Below are 23,388 nucleotides of genomic sequence, written 5' to 3' on the forward strand. Positions count from 1 at the left end.
GGAGTAGTGTTGAGCGGACTTGCCAAACTGTTCAGGTTCGGCAATGTTCCCCAAATGTGAACACTCAGCATTTGACTCCGGACGGCTGAATAAGTTAGATGGGGCCCTAGGGCTTCAAGGAAAACATGGCCTATGGCTGTATCCATGTTTACCAGGACTCCTGGAATCCAACTTCTCCGGCCACTGGAAATCAAATGCCTTACGTTCCGTTTCTGGGAACATTGACGAACCTGAAAAGTTCGGCCAGTCCGCTCATGACTAGTTGGGAGAGATAGGGTCCTATTAAACAGAGCGATTTTTAACGATTAACGTTTAATGATAAACGATCGCAAACGAGATTGTTTATCGTTAACCTGAAATCGTTCACCATATTACACAGAACAATAATCATTAGATACGATCGTTACTATGATCGTTATTGCGATTGTTACTATGATCGATTACTCCTTCTGATCCCAGCAAAACAATGAACAATGTGCAATTACACTGAGCAATTAGTGAACAAATGCGGAACGATTAGCGAACCATTAACGATAATTTTAGGATCAGATCTAAATCAACAATCAACGACATACAAAAAATTTTTGATTATCGTTTACATTCGAACGATTTTTCGCACGATAATCGTCCCGTGTAACAGGGCCCGTAGTGTTGGATGAATAGGTGTATGGCCATCGTAAGAGGTGTTTTCCAACAAGTTACGGCCTATTCAGGAAATATGTTATTACTATAGATGAGCGAACCTCAAGCGCGCTCGGGTCAGCCCGAACCTAAGCGCGCGTCATTTCATTACCGATGGCTGAAGAAGTTGGATGCCGCCCTAGGGAGTCCTGGAAAACATGGAAACAGTTTATGGCCTATGGCTGTATCCATATTTTCCCAGATTCCTAGGATGGCATCCAACTTCTCCCACCACCGGTAATCACATGCCGCACGATCGGGTTCGGACCAACATCAGCGTGCTAATACTAATATTTATTTGTATGGCGCCAACAGATTCCGCAGCACTCATCTCTAGTTACTATTTGCCCTTTAAATCTCTGATACCACTAAAATGACTGAGATGTGACTAGAGAACGGACAGAGGATGCTTTACATAACACATCTAAAATGATGGCTGACAGCAGCGACGGATAAGAACCACAATGCATAAGAGCGTGTCCTAGATAAGGCGTCCTAAGTCTATGGCCTTATGATTAGGTTTTGGTCTATATATCTGGTGACCTCAGGAGATTTTTACAAGCAGATTTCCCTAAGAATTATCCCATGACATAAATTGCTGCGTTAGATATGGCGAGTGGTCGGTGAGTGCGGATCTTCTCTGACGTGTTTCTTCTTACCGGCAGATTTGTATTGACAAGGCTGCAACCACAGTGGTATAGTATATCTGCTTCTATGTATCCCAGTGTCTTCCTTGTTTTTTAGCAACCATTACTATATGAAATATATTTGTTTTATTGCTGTGGGATACAAAGACGAGAGCCGGTCTCTGGATACAAATCTATGCTATAGGGAGAGCACTGAGGAGCTGCATGCTGCGTCATGGCTACAGGAGACTATAAATATATATATATATATATATATATATATGCGCCATACACAAGGTTAGGTAGAGCAAGGCATAGGGTTACGTTCACATGTGGCAGGTTTTGTAAATCCCCTTCACTTGTATTGCATAGTAGTCTGGTGCAGATCCAATAACTAGCCATAAATAGCCTCAAACCTGGGCATGCCAATGGGTAGCCTCAAACACAGTCTAGAACCCATATGGTGCCAATGCCAGATCCCGCCCCAAATCCACATCTCACCCACCAGTAGTGTAAGGGCATGTTCACGTGGTCAATCCAGATCAGCATTTTCCAGTGTGGCTTTTAGCTATATAAACGCAAACGCCAAACGGTTTCATCGATTGGGGTCTCATCTGCTAAGATGGATCAGGAGAACAAACCAGATCAAATCAAAGTTTTCCACATTTGTAATTTACTTCTATTTAAAAATCTCCAGTCTTCAAGTACTTATCAGCTGCTGTATGTCCTGCAGGAAGTGGTGTATTCTCTCCAGTCTGACACAGTGCTCTCTGCTGCCACCACTGTCCATGTCAGGAACTGTCCAGAGCAGCAGCAAATCCCCATAGAAAGCCTCTCCTGCTCTGGGCAGTTCCTGACATGGACAGAGGTGGCAGCAGTGTCAGACTAGAAAGAATTCACCACTTCCCGCAGGACATACAGCAGCTGATAAGAGCTGGAAGACTGGCCGCACATGGCTCTGTGTAAATGGATTTTGTGCGGTTGAAAATGATGACCCAGAGAAGAGAGAGAAAAAGTTATACAGACTTGTAAATGACTTCTATTAAAAAATCTGGACGTTTGCTGCATATATCTGGGTGGATACTAGTTTTCTGCTATCTAGATAATAGACAGCATTAATAAATCTGCCCTGCTGTGTTCTTTGCCTACAATAATGTGGGCTTCACACTGCGCTGCAGACGCTCCCTGAATGATAGATGGGCTCCCACCGCTTTTTGCATAAATACGTGAATGTAATTTCTCCAGTGCGAGAAAACCTTGCGGAGCTTCATCCACCATGTAAGAGAGACTGGCCCAGATTTACTATTGTCTGCCCAGTGTCCCACCGTATGATGGGGATTCTATTTCCCATGGTATTTATTATCCTTCTGCATCTGCAAAGGGCCGACTGATTTCCATCTGTGCTAAAAATGGCGCCGGACGTCTATTCAATGAATCCATTCTCAATCGCAAATCAAATTCAATTTATTTACATACCTTTCAAATCAACTGGTGCCAGAAAGTGCCAGAGGTTTGTACTTTACTTCTATTAAAAGTCTCCAGTCTTCCAATACTTATAAGCTGATGTATGTTCTACAGGAAGTGATGTATTCTCTCCAGTCTGACACAGTTCTCTCTGCTGCCACCTCTGTCCATGTCAAGAACTGTCCAGAGTAGCAGCACGGACGATTATCGTGTAAAATATCATTTTATCGTTCAAACTGAGCGATAATCGTTTCGTGTGAATGCCGGCAACAATCTAAAAATCGTTTGTGTGTCGTTGATTGTATCTTTTGAGCTGAACCTAATATCACTGTCACTTGGTAACCTGAAATTGTTATTTGTTAGATATAGAAGAGTAATACATATTTTGGATACACCTGTCACTGTTCTCCTGTCTGTGTTATCTATATACTGGTGTCACCAGTCACTGTCCTCCTGTCTGTGTTATCTATATACTGGTGTCACCTGTCACTGTCCTCCTGTCTGTGTTATCTATATACTGGTGTCACCTGTCACTGTCCTCCTGTCTGTTATCTATATACTGGTGTCACCAGTCACTGTGCTCCTATCTGTGTTATCTATATACTGGTGTCACCTGTCACTGTGCTCCTATTTGTGTTATCTATATACTGGTGTCACCTGTCACTGTCCTCCTGTCTGTGATATCTATAAACTGGTGTCACCTGTCACTGTGCTCCTGTCTGTCTTATCTATATACTGGTGTCACCTGTCACTGTCCTCCTGTCTGTGTTATCTATATACTGGTGTCACCTGTCACTATCCTCCTGTCTGTGATATCTATATACTGGTGTCACCTGTCACTGTCCTCCTGTCTGTGATATCTATATACTGGTGTCACCTGTCACTGTGCTCCTGTCTGTGTTATCTATATACTGGTGTCACCTGTCACTGTCCTCCTGTCTGTGTTATCTATATACTGGTGTCACCTGTCACTATCCTCCTGTCTGTGATATCTATATACTGGTGTCACCTGTCACTGTTCTCCTGTCTGTGTTATCTATATACCGGTGTCGCCTGTCACCCTCCTACTGTTTGCGTTATCTATATACTGGTGTCACCAGTCACTGTATTCCTGTCTGTGTTATCTATATACTGGTGTCACCTGTTACTATGCTCCCATCTGTTATATCTATATACTGGTGTCACCTGTCACTGTTTTCCTGTCTGTGTTACCTATATGCTGGTGTCACCAATCACTGTGCTCCTGTCTGTGTTATCTATATACTGCTGTCACCTGTCACTCCAGTCTGTGTTATCTATACACTGGTTTCTCTGTGCTCCTTTCTGTGTTACCTATATACTGGTGTCACCTGTCACTGTACATCTGTGTTATCCATGGCCGTTTTTCAATGACACATTCCCTTTAAGTGCGCAAATCTCGGTCTACAACCTTCGAAGCCGCCGTGTGACACTACACTGATACTACGCAGGATCTAACCATTCATGAAATGGAAAAGCTGTGAAGCTGTAGATCCTGTGAGCCGGATGGTGGATGAATCATGGAGGGGAGCGTAGTGACCCAGCTGTGACTTTCCACACCTGGAGCCTGCGTGATGTGCAGGGGCAGATAACAAGTCCCAGCTATTCACTGCTGTTCTGCAGATATGGATCCCACCCAGCAGCATCTTCCCACTAAATATAGAACATTGTGACACTACAACTCTCAGCATGCCCAGACATACTATGGTTGTAATTGTGTGCTAGAAGTTGCAGTGTCACCTGAGACCCGCAGGCTGGAGACCCCCGCTCTATACACTGACAGAAGTCGGGTGATACTGCTGACATACACTGGAGACCCCCGCTCTATACACTGACAGAGGTCGGAGTGACACTGCTGACATACACTGGAGACCCCTGCTCTATACACTGACAGAGGTCGGAGTGACACTGCTGACATACACTGGAGACCCACAGGCTGGAGACCCCCGCTCTATACACTGACAGAGGTCGGAGTGACACTGCTGACATACACTGGAGACCCGCAGGCTGGAGACCCCCGCTCTATACACTGACAGAGGTCGGAGTGACACTGCTGACATACACTGGAGACCCCCGCTCTATACACTGACAGAGGTCGGAGTGACACTGCTGACATACACTGGAGACCCGCAGGCTGGAGACCCCCGCTCTATACACTGACAGAGGTCGGAGTGACACTGCTGACATACACTGGAGACCCCCGCTCTATACACTGACAGAGGTCGGAGTGACGCACATTGTATTTATAGGCCTTTGTTCTCTCTGCAGTGTTGGATACGCTTGTATTTCCCAGATAAGCTGCCAGTAGCCGTATCTCAGCATCCTCTCCATGTGCACATTGTCTTTCTGACAGGTTGATCACCAGCCATGTAACAGTACTTATCAGCTGCTGTATTTCATGCAGGAAGTGGTGTATTCTTTCCAGTCTGATACAGTGCTCTCTGCTGCCACCTCTGTCCATGTCAGGAACTGTGCAGAGCAGCAGCAAATCCCCATAGAAAACCTCTCCTGCTCTGGACAGTTCCTGACATGGACAGAGGTGGCAGCAGAGAGCACTGTGTCAGACTGGAGAGAATACACCACTTCCTGCAGGACATACAGCAGCTGATAAGTACTGGTACTGAAAGACTTAAGATTATTAAAAAGAAGTACATTACAAATCTGTATAACTTTTTGAAACCAGTTGATCTGAAAACAATTTATTGCTATAAGATATAACCTAATATATTAAGATAATACCCTAGAATATTCAATGTCAGGGTTAAATGGGTTGTTCACCAAATGTTTTCTTTTTTTTTTTTTTCAAATTAACTCATCCCAGAAGTTGCCGGAGACTTGTAATTCACTTCTACATAAAATATCCAGTCTTTCAGTACTTATCAGCTGCTGTATGTCCTGCAGGAAGTGGTATATTCTTTCCAGTCTGACACAGTGCTCTCTGCTGCCACCTCTGTCCATGTCAGGAACTGTCCAGAGCAGGAGAGGTTTTCTATGGGGATTTGCTGCTGCTCTGGACAATTCCTGACATGGACAGAGGTGGCAGCAGAGAGCAGTGAAAAACTTCCTGCAGGACATACAGTATGGGAAGACTTGAGATTTTTTAATTTGTAAGTAAATTACAAATCTCTGGCACTTCCTTTCACCAGTTGATTTGAAAGAATATTTTTTTTTTTGCGAACTACCCCTTTAAGTTATATCAGATATTATTATTATATATGATATATCAAATACTAGAAAATAATAAAAGAAAGAATTGAAAGCTTTTCTAGCACTAGTATACACAATATAGGAGAATGTCTGCTCTAATTGCCTAAGGAAAGACGCCGTCAGTGAAATATTCTCTATTCTGCTACAGCCAAATAAACCATAAAGCTCGATGGACTCATTGAAATATTTCTTGGACGGCAGAATAAACATAATTAAAGGGGTTCTCCGGAGTAAGCAAATAAAACCCATCTAACAAACCGCGCAGCGTAATGTGCAATGTAGTGCTTGGATCTGGCTCTGGGGGGAGGGGGGCAGGGTTCGATTGTCTTACACCAATCCCTAAGTACGTACGGAATATCATCAATATGGACGGATATATGTCGGCAAACAGAACTCGAAGAAACGGTTCCCGAGATGAGAACCGAGAGACCGAAGTACAAGAATGGATGTATTGGGAATTTTTTATAATAATACAAATGCTCAGTAATATAAGTAAAAAACAAACAAACATATAAACACTGCAAGAGCACAGCAGACCAGGCCGGGGGGGTTCTGCATTACACTGGTAACATACTGGGGCACAAATACCCTTTCCCCCAAAAATAAGACATCACCTGAAAATAAGACCAAGTTATTTCTGAAGTTTTTTCTGAATTGCTAAATATAAAGCCTCCCCCAAAAGTACGACCTACCTAAAAAGGTTGTTTTTAGCCCACCGCCATTGTCCCCTACTTTCACCGTCTGTTGCAGAGCAGCTGCATGCAGGACATGGAGACCGTCACCTGGGCGCTGGTGGCAGGGAATCACAGCTACTCAATACTCACTTCCTTGGTAATGCTTGTTCTACAGGTCCCCTCTTTCTTCTTCCCCTGCTCTCCTAGATCACCATACTACAGGTCCCCTCCTCTCCTCCTCCTCTAGATCACCATACTACAGGTCCTCTCCTCTCCTCCTCTAGATCACCATACTACAGGTCCTCTCCTCTCCTCCTCCTCTAGATTACCATACTACAGGTCCCCTCTTATCCTCCTCCTCTAGATTACCATACTACAGGTCCCCTCTTATCCTCCTCTAGATCACCATACTACAGGTCCCCTCTTATCCTCCTCCTCTAGATTACCATACTACAGGTCCCCTCTTCTCCTCCTCTAGATCACCATACTACAGGTCCCCTCTTCTCCTCCTCTAGATCACTATACTACAGGTCCCCTCTTCTCCTCCTCTAGATCACTATACTACAGGTCTTCTCTTCTCCTCCTCTAGATCACTATACTACAGGTCCCTTCTTCTCCTCCTCTAGATCACTATACTACAGGTCCTCTCTTCTCCTCCTCTAGATCACTATACTACAGGTCCCTTCTTCTCCTCCTCTAGATCACCATACTACAGGTCCTCTCCTCTCCTCCTCTAGATCACCATACTACAGGTCCTCTCCTCTCCTCCTCTAGATCACCATACTACAGGTCCCCTCTTATCCTCCTCCTCTAGATTACCATACTACAGGTCCCCTCTTCTCCTCCTCTAGATCACCATACTACAGGTCTCCTCTTCTCCTCCTCTAGATCACTATACTACAGGTCCCCTCTTCTCCTCCTCTAGATCACTATACTACAGGTCCTCTCTTCTCCTCCTCTAGATCACTATACTACAGGTCCCCTCTTCTCCTCCTCTAGATCACTATACTACAGGTCCTCTCTTCTCCTCCTCTAGATCACTATACTACAGGTCCTCTCTTCTCCTCCTCTAGATCACCATACTACAGGTCCCCTCATCTCCTCCTCTAGATCACCATACTACAGGTCCCCTCTTCTCCTCCTCCTCCTCTAGATCACTATACTACAGATCCCCTCTTCTCCTCCTCCTTTGGATCACCATACTACAGGTCCCTTATTCTCCTCCTCCTCCTATAGATCACTATACTACAGATCCCCTCTTCTCCTCCTCCTCCTCCTCTAGATCACCATACTACAGGTCCCATCTTCTCCTCCTCCTCCTCCTCTAGATCACCATACTACAGGTCCCATCTTCTCCTCCTCCTCCTCTAGATCACCATACTACAGGTCCCATCTTCTCCTCCTCCTCTAGATCACCATACTACAGGTCCCCTCCTCTCCTCCTATAGATCACCATACTACAGGTCCCATCTTCTCCTCCTCCTCCTCCTCCTATAGATCACCATACTACAGGACCCCTCATCTCCTCCTCTAGATCACTATACTACAGGTCTCCTCTTCTCCTCCTCCTCTAGATCACTATACTACAGATCCCCTCTTCTCCTCCTCCTCCTCTAGATCACCATACTACAGGTCCCATCTTCTCCTCCTCCTCATCTAGATCACCATACTATGGGCCCCATCTTCTCCTCCTCCTCTAGATCACTATACTACAGATCCCCTCTTCTCCTCCTCCTCCTCTAGATCACTATACTACAGGTCCCATCTTCTCCTCCTCCTCATCTAGATCACCATACTATGGGCCCCATCTTCTCCTCCTCCTCCTCTAGATCACCATACTACAGGTCCCATCTTCTCCTCCTCCTCCTCCCCCTCTAGATCACCATACTACAGGTCCCCTCTTCTCCTCCTCCTCCTATAGATCACCATACTACAGGTCCCATCTTCTCCTCCTCCTATAGATCACCATACTACAGGTCCCCTCTTCTCCTCCTCCTCCTCTAGATCACCATACTACAGGTCCCCTCTTCTCCTCCTCCTCCTATAGATCACCATACTACAGGTCCCATCTTCTCCTCCTCCTATAGATCACCATACTACAGGTCCCCTCATCTCCTCCTCTAGATCACTATACTACAGGTCCCCTCTTCTCCTCCTCCTCCTATAGATCACCATACTACAGGTCCCATCTTCTCCTCCTCCTATAGATCACCATACTACAGGTCCCATCTTCTCCTCCTCTAGATCACTATACTACAGGTCCCTCCTCCTCTTGCTTATTTCTCTACTCTGCACTGACAAGTCTCACACAGACGGCCCACAAGTCCATCATGTGGATCCACAGGGACAAACGGGGACAAGGAGAGAAAGAGTCATGTGTCTTGGAAGAACTTTTCTCTATCTCTTCCAGCCACATTAACAATATATGCAGAAGTCCATAACCTCAATCAGAATTATTCTGCAAGCCGCCTCTTTTACCGCCTCACGTTTTCTTACACAGTGTTACATTTCTCGGATGGACCGGCATCCATCAATACTGCTATTTCTGATGCATTCTTCTTCTTCTTCCCTGGTGAATGAATAAAATTCAGTGGAAATGGACTTTTCAAGAAGAAAGTAACAGCAATCTTCAGTCCACTACTTTAATGTCAAGAATCACATATCATTTGAAGTTCTGATATTGGCCGTTGTGGTGGGTTATGGGGAGAGATGGAGCTCGGGGGCCTAAATTATGGATAAAATATAGAATAAAATAGACAACCCTATCTGGTGAGCGGCTCCACATCACACTGCAAGCTGCAATACGTGGACTAGGGAAAAAGCAGGCTTGTGAATTTTTATCTTCAAAGGTTTACAGTGGCAGTCAGAGCTCGATGCCGTCCGTCTGTATCGAATAACAATTATATCGACATTTAGGACCAATATTGTTAAATACGTGTTGTGTATAAGGGGAAGCATAGATACAAGGACAGATGAATGTAAAGTCTGTCTATGTGGCTCCTGGTCATTTTCGGACACAACCCTGAACAAGCTGTAATGTAGTCATAAATGGGTCTACTTAAAGGGGAACGATCAGCAGGTTAGATGAATCTATATCCCTATTGTACAGGGGACACCGAGGAGGAAGATATGTCTCTAATCTTCATCCTCAGCACTGTTCTGGTGCACTTAGGGTGTAATTACACGGGCTGATGGGGGCCTGATAATAACTGTAATTTACTGGACCTATTCCACAGCCAGATTATCGTTTAACAAGAGCAGCATGGACATCGATACTTGAAGCCCTTGCTTAAACTTTATACATTACCTATCCAGGCTGCAGGGCTCCTCTTGTGCTCTTCTTCTCCCCGAGTCTCGCGCGCTCCAGCTTAGAGTGGCCTGTCTCAGCTGACAGGTCGCTCAGCCAGTCACTGGCCACGGCGGCAGCTCAGACAGGCTGCTCTAAGCTGGAGCGGGGTAGAAGAAGAGCGCAAGAGGAGCCCTGCAGCCTGGATAGGTAATGTAAATCATCAGTCGCCGGCCACGCACCGCTATTACATGTAGAGATGCGTGGTCGGCGCCCGACATTTATTCCACGGAGCGATAATCAGCTGAATCTGGCCAATTCAGTTGATTATCGCTCCGTGGAATAGGCCCCTTAGTCATGTGCTCCACAGTCCGATGAGACCGTTAGGAGCACAGCCCGTCCCCATAGCACCAATCTGCCCCGTTCTAATGATAATGAATAGAGCGGGCTGGCCGGGGGTCTCACTAGACCATGGAGCCGACAACTAACTGCACCAGAATTGCGTAGGGGAGGAAGATAAGACACATACCTTCATCCTCTGCGTCTCCTGTGCAATAGGGACGTATCAGAAGGATAAATTTGTCTAACCTGCTGATGTTCCCCTTTAAGGCTGGGTTCACACTACGTTTTTCCTAACGTATCCGTTTATATTTGGTTACTTTTAACAGACAGAAAAACGTAGTCAACACTATTTCTGTGTACGTTAACAAAAAAAAAAAAAACGCATACGTTTCTATCCGTTTTTTTTTTTTATAATGGGAGTCAATGAAAAAACCTATCCAAACAGATGGCACACAACAGGATCCGTTTTTGCATCTGTTTTTTTTATAAAACGTATATGTTAAACAGATAGGAAAAACGTATTGTGGACCCAGCCTAAAGGGGCTTGTTTTATTTTTTATCCACATGGGTAATAGGGAGCTGTCCGTGGGGGCCTGATCACTACGATTCTTAATGGTCATGAGTATGGGAGACCCAATCCCCCTGTTAGTATGCAGCAGTGGTAGAATATGCAAACTGCGAGGCTTGTTCAAACTCTACAGGACTGTCAGAGATAGCTCATGACCTTTCCTAAGGTCATCATGAGAAACCCCCTTTAAATACTAAATAGATGTATCTGGAATGGGGAAACAAATACATTTGTCTGGGAATAAAAACATTTTATATGATTTCCTACATATTATCCTAATAAAAATGATCCAATATAAAGGGGTTGTCCCATATCTACAAGGTCATATGGCGAGGGCCCAGCTCTCGCGGATTTTGTCTGTCTATGTATGACAATTAAAGGGGTACTCCGGGGGGGGGGGGAATCGTTTTTAAATCAACTAGTGGCAGAAAGTTTTACAGATTTTTAGTTGCAAGAATTATCAATCCTTAAGTCTCCCAGTACTTATCAGCAGCTGTATGTCCTGCAGGAAGTGGTGTATTCTCTCCAGTCTGACACAGTGCTCTCTGCTGCCCCCTCTGTCCATGTCAGGAACTGTCCAGAGCAGTAGCAAATCCCCATAGAAAACCTCCCCTGCTCTGAACAGTTCCTGACATGGACAGAGGTGGCAGCAGAGAGCACTGTGTCATACATACCACTTCCTGCAGTACACACAGCAGCTGATAAGTACTGGAAGATTTGAAATTTTTTAAAATCTTTTCTCCACTAGCAGTCACAACATCCCCTTTTTAAAAACAATCAGGGGGTCTTGCGAGCTGGACCTGATTCCTGGAACGCTTTTCAATACAGGGAGTGATGAGACAATCGGATCGGGGATTCAGGGTGTGAGTACTATCAGCCCTTTAAGTCAGTCATCAATAAACGCGACTGCAACGTGCAAGCTGATTGTCAATGCATGATGGGTGTTGTAGTTTTGCCACAGCTGGGGGGCCGCAGGCTGGGGAACAATACTCTACAGCATGGATGGGGAACCTTTAGTTGTGCCGAGGTTGCAAAACTACAACTCCCATCATGCCTGGACAGCTTTAGCTGTCCAGGCATGATGGGAGTTGTAGTTCTGCAACAGCTGGAGGGCCATTGGTTCCCTATCCCTACTCTACATCTGCAAAAAGTTGTGTATACCATTAGAAGGACAGCATATCAACTAGTGTAATAGGTACAATCACTATATACGACCAATGGAAGGGAGCAGGGTTCCATCTGCAATAGAATGTACTACCGCCAAATAACTTAATGGAGTTTGCCATGTGTTTACTAGACTCGGGCACGTGTACATCACCTCCTGCGATGACATCTGGGCAGATCAGCATGTTTATAGGAGAGGTCTCTGTTGGATTGTGAGTAATGCTGCTGCCAGCGATACACTAGTATATCATGAAGGAAGGAGATTTCATTTCACTCTTGTTGCCATGAGGATGAGCGGAAAACAATGCGAGAACTGTCACTGCTGCAAAATCTCGCCATCTGGACAGGAAAACGTATATGTTCTACATGGGGCTCAGATCCACTGTACTCAATACAGGAGCGGTCACAAGGAAGGGTCCCTTTAAATCGGGGATGGGGAACCTGCGGCCCTCCAGATGTTGCAGAACTACAATTCCCATCATTCCTGGACAGTCGAAGTTTTAGCAGGACTCACAGGCTTTCTCTATGAGTGGTGGGGGAAGCAGGACTCACAGGCTTTTTCTATGAGTGGTGGGGAAGCAGGACTCACAGGCTTTCTCTATGAGTGATGGGGGAAGCAGGACTCACAGGCTTTCTCTATGGGTGGTGGGGAAGCAGGACTCACAGGCTTTCTCTATGAGTGGTGGGGGAAGCAGGACTCACAGGCTTTCTCTATGAGTGGTGGGGGAAGCAGGACTCACAGGCTTTCTCTATGAGTGGTGGGGAAGCAGGACTCACAGGCATTCTCTATGAGTGGTGGGGGAAGCAGGACTCACAGGCTTTCTCTATGAGTGGTGAGGGAGCAGGACTCACAGGCTTTCTCTATGGGTGGTGGGGAAGCAAGACTCACAGGCTTTCTCTATGAGTGGTGGGGGAAGCAGGACTCACAGGCTTTTCATGAGTGACGGGGGAAGCAGGACTCACAGGCTTTCTCTATGAGTGGTGGGGAAGCAGGACTCACAGGCTTTCTCTATGAGTGGTGGGGAAGCAAGACTCACAGGTTTTCTCTATGAGTGGTGGGGGAAGCAGGACTCACAGGCTTTCTCTATGAGTGGTGGGGGAAGCAGGACTCACAGGCTTTCTCTATGAGTGGTGGGGGAAGCAGGACTCACAGGCTTTCTCTATGAGTGGTGGGGGAAGCAGGACTCACAGGCTTTCTCTATGAGTGGTGGGGAAGCAGGACTCACAGGCTTTCTCTATGAGTGGTGGGGGAAGCAGGACTCACAGGCTTTCTCTATGGGTGGAGGGAGCAGGACTCACAGGCTTTCTCTATGTGTGATGGGGAAGCAGGACTCACAGGCTTTCTCTATGAGTGGTGGGGAAGCAGGACGCACAGGCTTTCTCTATGGGTGGTGGGGGAAGCAGGACTCACAGGCTTTCTCTATGGGTGGAGGGAGCAGGACTCACAGGCTTTCTCTATGTGTGATGGGGAAGCAGGACTCACAGGCTTTCTCTATGAGTGGTGGGGAAGCAGGACTGGCAATGTAAAATACTGAATGAAATGGAAGAGAGCTATATATCTCCAAGCAGCATATCAGGAGAAAGAGGAAAGTTTGTTAAAGTAATGTTTTTGCAAAAACTTGGGATTTGGTTGTCCAGGCATGATGGGAATTGTAGTTCTGCAACAGCATGTTTGACATGTGTGCCTTACATAATACCAAGGAACATGATAGATGATAAAATGTGTCTTGCTATTGTCATATGAGAAGCTCCCCCTGCACACAGAGAGGTCTATGGCCACTTAGAGGGCAGGATTATCTGGCAACGTGTTCTTCGCAGTGATGGCGTCAGCCGCGGCTCCCTAGCCTAATGCCGGCGGGCCGTATAATGTTTACGTTAAATGTATCTAATGCATTTATCAAGAGTCATTTTTCTGTTAAATGACTTTCCAGTTCGATGCTGGAGGAGCAGGCGGCTGATGTCATTATTGATCGGTGATTTCATCTTATTATTGTTTGGAAATTTTATCCCCCAGTAAAAGAAAGAAATAAAATCTCGACTTTCACGTCATTACTAGTGAGCTCTTCTCGATAAGCTTATGTCACTTCTATCAATATCGTCTGAGCAGAAATCTGGTTTGGTCGATAAAACATCGGTAGGATTAAGGGAAGGGTTCATAATAATGGTGCCAGGTAGCGGTGGGTTAACTAGGTAAGACCGGGCAGGCTGAGGTGCCAGATGACTGCTATGACTAGTGGATATACTATATACCAGCCTGTTCACTTCCACATCTTTTCCATCCAACCCAGAATACCAGGACAACTTTTGCAGCCATGACTTGCCTCAACAGAATCTCCTTCCAGCACCCTTCCTACATCTATACCCTATTTAGCCCCCCAATGTACTTAGGTCTTCCTATGGCCTAATACTATAATCAGCCCCCACCTGTGCCAACACATAGTTGTTTATCCTTCCATGAGCCCTCACACTGTAGTTAACTCCATTATGCCCCCACACTGCAGTTAGGCACCCAATCTGCCCCTGCGCTGTAGTTATCTCCATCATGCCCCTGCACTGTAGTTAACTTCATTGTGCCCCTACACTGTAGTTAGGCATGCTTTGTTATCCCATACTGTAGTTAGGCACCCCTTCTGCCACTGCACTGTAGTTATCTCCATTGTGCCCCTGCACTGTAGTTATCTCCATTGTGCCTCCTCACTGTAGTTATCTCCATCGTGTCCCTGCACTGTAGTTAACTTCATTGTGCCCCTACACTGTAGTTAGGCATGCTTTGTTATCCCATACTGTAGTTAGGCACCCCTTCTGCCACTGCACTGTAGTTATCTCCATTGTGCCCCTGCACTGTAGTTATCTCCATTGTGCCTCCTCACTGTAGTTATCTCCATCGTGTCCCTGCACTGTAGTTAACTTCATTGTGCCCCTACACTGTAGTTAGGCATGCTTTATACCCCCATACTGTAGTTAGGCATGTTTTGTGCCACCATACTCTAGTAAGGCCCCTGCAGTGTAGTAACTCCATTGTGCCCCTGCAGTGTAGTTAACTATATTGTGCCCGTACACTGTAGTTAGCCATGCTTTGTGATCCCATACTGTAGTTAGGCACCCTTCATGCCACTTCACTGTAGTTATCTCCATCTAGTGTGCCGCGACACATGGTTGGGTGTGCCGCGGGGAAAGTTCCCCAAACTATGGTGCCCTGTGAAACAGGAGAAAACAATGGGGGAGAGAAACCTGGGGATGGGGGAGAAACAGGGGAGAGAAGCAGGGGGGAGAAGCAGGGGGGAGAGAAACATGGGGATGGGGGAGAGAAACAGCGGAAAGAAGCAGGGGGGAGAGAAGTTTGGTGGAGAGAAGCAGGGGGGGAGAGAAGTATGGTGGAGAGAAGCAGGGGGGGAGAGAAGTATGGTGGAGAGAAGCATGGGGGAGAGAAGCACAGGAGAGAAGCAGGGGGGAGAAGTATGGTGGAGAGAAGCACAGGAGAGAAGCATGGGGGAGAGAAGCACAGGATAGAAGCATGGGGGAGAGAAGCACAGGAGAGAAGCATGGGGGAGAGAAGCACAGGAGAGAAGCATGGGGGAGAGAAGCACAGGAGAGAAGCATGGTGGAGAGAAGCACAGGAGAGAAGCACAGGGGGGAGAAGAAAACAGGCCCAGGATTCACATAAATATTCAGTATAAATACATTTAGAATCTATATTATTAAAGAGTCACTGTCGTATTTTTTTTTTTTTTTGCAGAAATCAATAGTCCAGGCGATTTTAAGAAACTTTGTAATTGGGCTTATTAGCCAAATCTGCCATTATCTGCATGTAAAAAGCCTTTTCCCAGGTCCCCCCCTCCTTCCTCTTTTTCATCCACTCTGAAAAATCTGAAAATTGTGACTTGTTGCAGGAGACGTCCCCTGTCTGTTCTAGGGAGAGGGGAGGGGGGAGGAGGAAGGAGGGAGTTAGCCGGCAGCAGAAAGCAGATAACAGAGGATTACAGGCACGGAGCTGGGTGACAGCTGTAATCCGAGCTCAGACAGGTCACTGGTGACTGTCACAGGAGATATCCCGTGAGGGATTTGTAGATTAACTCTTTGTTGTCCTGTTTTGGTCTTTTCTTTAGCTCTCTCCATAGGAGAACAATGAAGACAGGGGGGAGAGCTTCAAACTGCTTTTTCATGATAAAAATGCATTTTTCGGATAATAAACCCAATTACAAAGTTTCTTAAAATCGCCTGGACTATTGACTTCTGCAAAAAAAAAATTCACGACAGTGACACTTTAACTATATGTATAAAATGTACTTGTAGTGTCATTTTGTGCCATTTTGGTTGGTGGTGTGCCCCAGGATTTTTTAAGTACAAAAAGTGTGCCGCGGTTGAAAATCACTGCTGTATATACAGGCCACGCCATTGCAGAGACTCCCTTGTGTCCCCACATTTTATATAATCCTTCTACGTGTCTCACACTGTACACACACACCCTTGTTCGCTAACTCTGTATATTCACTGCCCTTCTGCCCCAACATTTTATATGGGCCCTCTTTTTATCCCATAGTGTATATACCCCCCCTTGTGCCTGTGCTCTGTATAAAGGACCATATGCTGCCCATATACTGAAGATGTGCTGTATAGAGGCCCCATTGTGCCCTAACACTGTATAAAGGCTCTAATTGTACCCCCACATTTTATATAGTCCCCCTTTCCCTGCACACAGTTATAGACACCTTGCACCTTGATAACATTTTCCAGGTATCCATAGGGGGCAATGAATATATTCCAAGGAGCCCGGAGGAAAATGCATCTTTCTGTCTACTCTTACTGTATTTATAGTACATGCACTCAGCTAAGACCATGCAATGTAATGGGAACGCGCTGAGTTTTCGGCAGGGGTTCATATACAGTTTTAATCTTTGAAGGTTCTCCCGTCCCTTAGGTGCTGTAGTGTAAATCGAGCAATCTGACGAAGCATCTGTATCAGAGGAGCGTGCTAATTCAATCATTTCTGACTAATGGAAAAAGCTATGCAGTAATAAAGAGAACCCAAAGAAGCACTATGCATAAGAGGTGCGCCATAAGGGATTCTCACCCACAGAGGAGTACATAGAAACAAGAGCCTGGTCTGCTTCTATCTCTACTCATTCTCCGTACCCCTTGGAGCGGGGTCCCACCTTTATAGCAAACACATGGCCAGGCTTTATGGTGAGTACGCCATTGTACATTCCTGTAAATTGTGACGGGGGGTGAAAAATACAACATAACTGCAAAGAAGCCCTCCCCAGCAGCTCGGGAGCTCCTCCCACTTTACATCAACCAATCAGGTTCTACTCACAGCTAATGGCAAGCGGCTATAAGTAAAAGAGAGGAAGGGTAAGAGCCCATCCTCCTCTCCTTTAGAACACCTCCCTTCTTCCGCTACCATGTGAGGTCTCCAGGTGTCTACTGGGAAAGAGTGAAAACGCCTTTACAAGCATTGGTGACGCATGTCGCGGGGCTACTGCCAGCAGGAGATATACTGAAATGAATAATAAAGAGAGAGAGAGAGAGATGGCAAAGCTCCCGAACAGAGTGCGAGAAATGATCTATTCTCTTTATTCACCCATGTTGTGACGTTCGGGACCAGATGGTTGTGGTGGTTCACACCCGCTGGACATATTAGTGCACAATGGTGCTTGTACTATTGTTTTATAATGTGTATTTTATGTGTTATAGATATAATTACAGTGTGATTTCTATTATATATATATATATATATATATATATATATATATATATATATAATTACAGTGTGAGCTCCTTGAGATATAGATATATATATATATATATATATATATATATATCATTACAGTGTGATCTCTATTATGTATATACAGTGGTACCTTGGTTTAAGAGTAACTTGGTTTAGGAGCTCACAGTTTTTCAAAATTGTGACTTGGTATAAGAGCATTGCTTTGGTGTAAGAGCTCCCTGTACTGGGTGGGAGGGGAAGTGGGGGAGGGTCATGGTCTGCATAGCGAGGTCTGCAGCTCTGTACTCTGCCCCAGGAAGTCTCCCTCACCTTCCAAATCATAGCAGATCCACTTCAGGCTGGGGCTTACATCAGGGGACAGGACTGTGGAGGTAATCTCTCCATAGCTGTAACCCCTCGCTCCCCGGACAGAGAGTGCTGCATGTATGAGCCCACATCTGCTATATCTGTTATATATATGATTACAGTGCGATCTCCATGTTATATACAGTGCGATCTCTATGTTATTTATATATATGATTACAGTGCGATCTCTATGTTATTTATATATGATTACAGTGCGATCTCCATGTTATTTATATGATTACAGTGCGATCTCTATGTTATTTATATATATGATTACAGTGAGATCTCTATGTTATTTATATATATGATTACAGTGCGATCTCTATGTTATTTATATATGATTACAGTGCGATCTCTATGTTATATATATGATTACAGTGCGATCTCTATGTTATATATATATATATGATTACAGTGCGATCTCTATGTTATATATATATATATATGATTACAGTGCGATCTCTATGTTATATATATGATTACAGTGCGATCTCTATGTTATTTATGTATATGATTACAGTGCGATCTCTATGTTATTTATGTATATGATTACAGTGCGATCTCTATGTTATATATATATATGATTACAGTGCGATCTCCATGTTATTTATATATGATTACAGTGCGATCTCTATGTTATATATATATGATTACAGTGCGATCTCCATGTTATATATATATGATTACAGTGCGATCTCTGTTATATATATATGATTACAGTGCGATCTCTGTTATATATATATGATTACAGTGCGATCTCTATGTTATATATATGATTACAGTGTAATCTCCATGTTATATATATATAATTACAGTGTGATCTCCATGTTATATACAGTGTGATCTCTTTATTATATAAGAGATGGCAGTGTGCTGTCCTCCTGGACACAGTAACCCTGCAGTGCAGTATACAGCAGTGTACGGCTCATGGCTCTCTCAGCCTCCACACTTGAGGCCTGTGGTACAATGAGCCTCCTCCTGATAACAATGACTTGTTAGAAGGCCAGAATGCTTGTCTAGCAACAAATGATGCTGATGTATGACTAGTGCCGGCCGCAGCCAATCCCGTCGCCTCCTCCTTCCTTATAGTGCTGCTCCGTCTATTTATACATTGTCTCCTGAAATATCTATTTATGGAAGACTCTGAACCCCGTAGATCCGCTAATGCCGATGCCGCTGCCGCCACCGTCCTCGCTCCGCTTTCTGCATTTTTTCCAAATTACAATCCGTCATTATCCAAAGAGAGAGAGAGATCGTCTTCCCAAATACTGGGGCACCACGTACCCCACATCATCCTGAGTGACACAGCCTAGGAGCTGCAGATGTAGCAGAGCTGGATTTCTACCCTACTACTATGTTCTTCACTGTCTGCAATTACCTGCAGTCCTATGTAAAACAACAAGCTAAGGGACTAATCTGCAGTCCTATGTAAAACAACAAGCTAAGGGACTATGTAATACAAAATATGACACACACTGAGTTAAAATAAATGTGTTACCTTCACAGCAGTCCTATGTAAAATCAGATATTGTATAGGCAGACCTGCAATCCTATGTAATACAAGAAGTTACATACACTGATAGGAGAGTGAGTTAAACACTTACGTATAAACCTGCAGTCCTATGCAATACCAGACATGAAAGAACAGGTCTCATACTATACTGCTGTATGTTAAAACTGCATGGTTGGTTTTAGTGCAGTCCTATGCAAAACCATAGGTAACACTATATTGCAGGGAGTTAAGATTACTTGATGGGTTTACCTGCAGTCCTATGTAAAAACACAGAAAACAATCCATATATTTATAATAAATAATGTTGTAGGTTTACCCGCAGTCCCATGTAAAACAACGGAAAACAAACCAGATATTTATAATTAATAGCGCTGTAGGTTTGTCTGTTGGAAAACAACAGATAACACGCTATACTTTCAATAAATTGTCTGCTCTGTTAGTTTACCTGCAGTCCCATGTAAAAAACCTACTATAAATTCAGCATGTTAAGACTGATCAGTTGGTGTACCTGCAGTCCTATGTAAAAGCACAGATACACTATATTTTCTGTGAGTTAAGACTCCTCAGTTGGCTTACTTGCAGTCCTAGGTAAAACCAAAGACAACACACTATGTATCCAGTAAGTCTTCTCAGTTTCCTTACTTGCAGTCCTATGTAAAACCAAAGGTAACACTATATTTTCAGTGATTTGTCTGCTTAGTTGGTGTACCTGCAGTCCTATGTAAAAACCTAAGATAACCTACTATATATTCAGTGAGTTAAGACTGATCAGTTGGTTAACCTGCAGTCCCATGTAAAACCACAGATACACTATATTTTCAGTGAGTTGAGTCTGCTCAGTTAGTTTACTTGCAGTCCTACGTAAAATCACCAATAACACACTACCTTTTCAGTAAGTTAAGACTGCTCAGTTAGTTTACCCACAGTCCCATGTAAAAACTAAGATAACACACTATATATTCAGTGAGTTAAGACTGCTCAGTTAGTTTGCCTGCAGTCCTATGTAAAGTCACAGATAAAACACTATTTTAGTGTATTAAAATTGCTTAGTTGATTTAACTGCAGTCCTAAGTAAAACCACAGATAAAACACTATATTTTCAGTGAGTTAAGTCTGCTGAGTTGGCTTACCTGCAGTCCTATGTAAAACCACCAATAACACACTATATATTCAGTCTGTTAAGTCTGCTTAGTTGATTTAGTTGCAGTACTGTGTAAAATCACCGATAACACACTATATTTTCAGTAAGTTATAATTGCTTAGTTGATTTACTTGCAGTCCTATGTAAAACCACTAAAAAACACACTATATTTTCAGTACGTTAAATCTGCTCAGTTGGTTTACTTGCAGCCCTATGTAAAATCACAGATAACACACTATATTTCCAGTAAGTTAAATCTGCTCAGTTGATTTAGTTGCAGTCCTGTGTAAAATCACCAATAACACACTATATTTTCAGTAAGTTAAATCTGCTCAGTTGGTTTACTTGCAGTCCTATGTAAAACCACCGATAAGAGACTATATATTCAGTGAGTTGTCAGCTCAGTTGGTTTACCTGCAGTCCTATGTAAAACCACTGATAATGAAGATAACTCAGTAGAAGGTGCAGTCCCATGTAAAGGCTTGCACTGATCCCTGCTGCACCTGTGTGATGGTGGATGGAGCTGAGGCTGTAGTGGGCAGGCTCACCATGACGGGCAGCCCGCTCCTCTATTGTCTCACTGGAGATGATCGCCGTACAGCAGACGCTATTGGGTTTCACTCTAAACACATAATATGTCACAGGGCCCGGCACAGTAACCGGAGCCGTCCTGGAGAAGGCAGCGCCTCCTCGACATCATGGCGGATAATGGACGGCTGGTGTACCTCTCCCTGATACCTGATCCCAGGGTAAATAACTGTACGCTCCACAGACCCCACACAGCTATATACATTGGTATACTCCAGCAGCATGAAGGCCTCTCATTCCAGGCCACAGTCACCGACTACTACCGACAGAGACAGATACATATATACAGATACATATAAAGAGACAGCTACATAGACAGAGACAGATATATGTATCTACAAAAGACCCCCCATCCCCTAGTTACACCGAGTTATGACAGAACGATTGTTATTAAAGCTCCATAGGCCAATAATACACATGAATACCAGGGGTATATATATATCATACAGTATACAGAAGCAGCGCCCTGTCTGCCAGCATCATGTTATGTGTCTACAGCAGCTACATGCCCTCCCATAATGCAGTGCAATGTGTGCCACCCCTCCAGGATGGGCACCATCACCAATACATGTGAGAGGGGGAGAAAGAGATAGAGAGAGAGATAGATAGATAGATAGATAGATAGATAGATAGATAGATAGATAGATAGGAGATATAGATAGGAGATAGATAGGAGATAGATAGATAGATAGATAGATAGATAGATAGATAGATAGATAGGAGATAGATAGATAGATAGATAGGAGATAGATAGATAGATAGATAGATAGGAGATAGATAGATAGATAGATAGGAAATAGGGAGATAGATAGATAGATAGATAGATAGGAGATAGATAGATAGATAGATAGGAGATAGATAGATAGATAGATAGGAGATAGATAGGAGATAGATAGGAAATAGGGAGATAGATAGATAGATAGATAGATAGATAGATAGATAGATAGATAGATAGATAGATAGATAGGAGATAGATAGGAAATAGGGAGATAGATAGATAGATAGATAGATAGAGAGATAGATAGATAGATAGATAGATAGATAGATAGATAATAGATAGATAGATAGATAGATAGATAGATAGGAGATAGGGAGATAGATAGGAGATAGATAGAAAGAAAGATAGATAGATAGATAGATAGATAGATAGATAGATAGATAGATAGAAGATAGATAGATAGATAGATAAATAGGAGATAGATAGATAGATAGATAGATAGGAGATAGATAGATAGATAGATAGATAGATAGATAGATAGATAGATAGATAGGAGATAGATAGATAGATAGATAGATAGGTAGATAGGAGATAGATAGATAGATAGATAGATAGATAGATAGGAGATAGATAATAGATAGATAGATAGATAGATAGATAGATAGATAGATAGGAGATAGATAGATAGATAATAGATAGGAGATAGATAGATAGATAGATAGATAGATAGATAGATAGGAAATAGATAGATAGATAGATAGATAGATAGATAATAGATAGATAGATAGAAGATAGATAGATAGGAGATAGATAGATGATAGATAGATAGATAGATAGATAGATAGATAGAAGATAGATAGATAGATAGATAGATAGATAGATGATAGATAGATAGATAGATGATAGATAGATAGATAGGAGATAGATAGATAGATAGATAGATAGATAGATAGATAGATAGATAGATGATAGATAGATAGATAGATAGGATATAGATAGATAGATAGGAGACAGATAGATAGATAGATAGATAGATAGATAGATAGATGATAGATAGATAGATAGATAGGATATAGATAGATAGATAGGATATAGATAGATAGATAGATAGGATATAGATAGATAGATAGGATATAGATAGATAGATAGGATATAGATATATAACGGTTACTAAACAGACAGATGTGTATAGATATTAGATGGATAAATAGACAGTAAAATAATTCCCTGCTTATAATATACATATTGTGCTGCTATATATATATATATATATATATATATATATATATATATATATATATATGTACAGGAAATACATGTCT

At 43.5% G+C, this 23,388-nt stretch overlaps 1 protein-coding gene across 4 annotated transcripts in view; it reads right to left on the reverse strand.

The window, feature by feature from the left end:
* MMP24 (matrix metallopeptidase 24) overlaps positions 1 to 23,388 on the reverse strand; it is a 99,712-nt gene that overhangs the window by 62,220 nt on the left and 14,104 nt on the right. The window lies entirely within an intron of this gene.

The sequence above is a fragment of the Dendropsophus ebraccatus genome, chromosome 14 (assembly GCF_027789765.1).
Source record: "Dendropsophus ebraccatus isolate aDenEbr1 chromosome 14, aDenEbr1.pat, whole genome shotgun sequence".
NCBI lineage: Eukaryota > Metazoa > Chordata > Amphibia > Anura > Hylidae > Dendropsophus > Dendropsophus ebraccatus.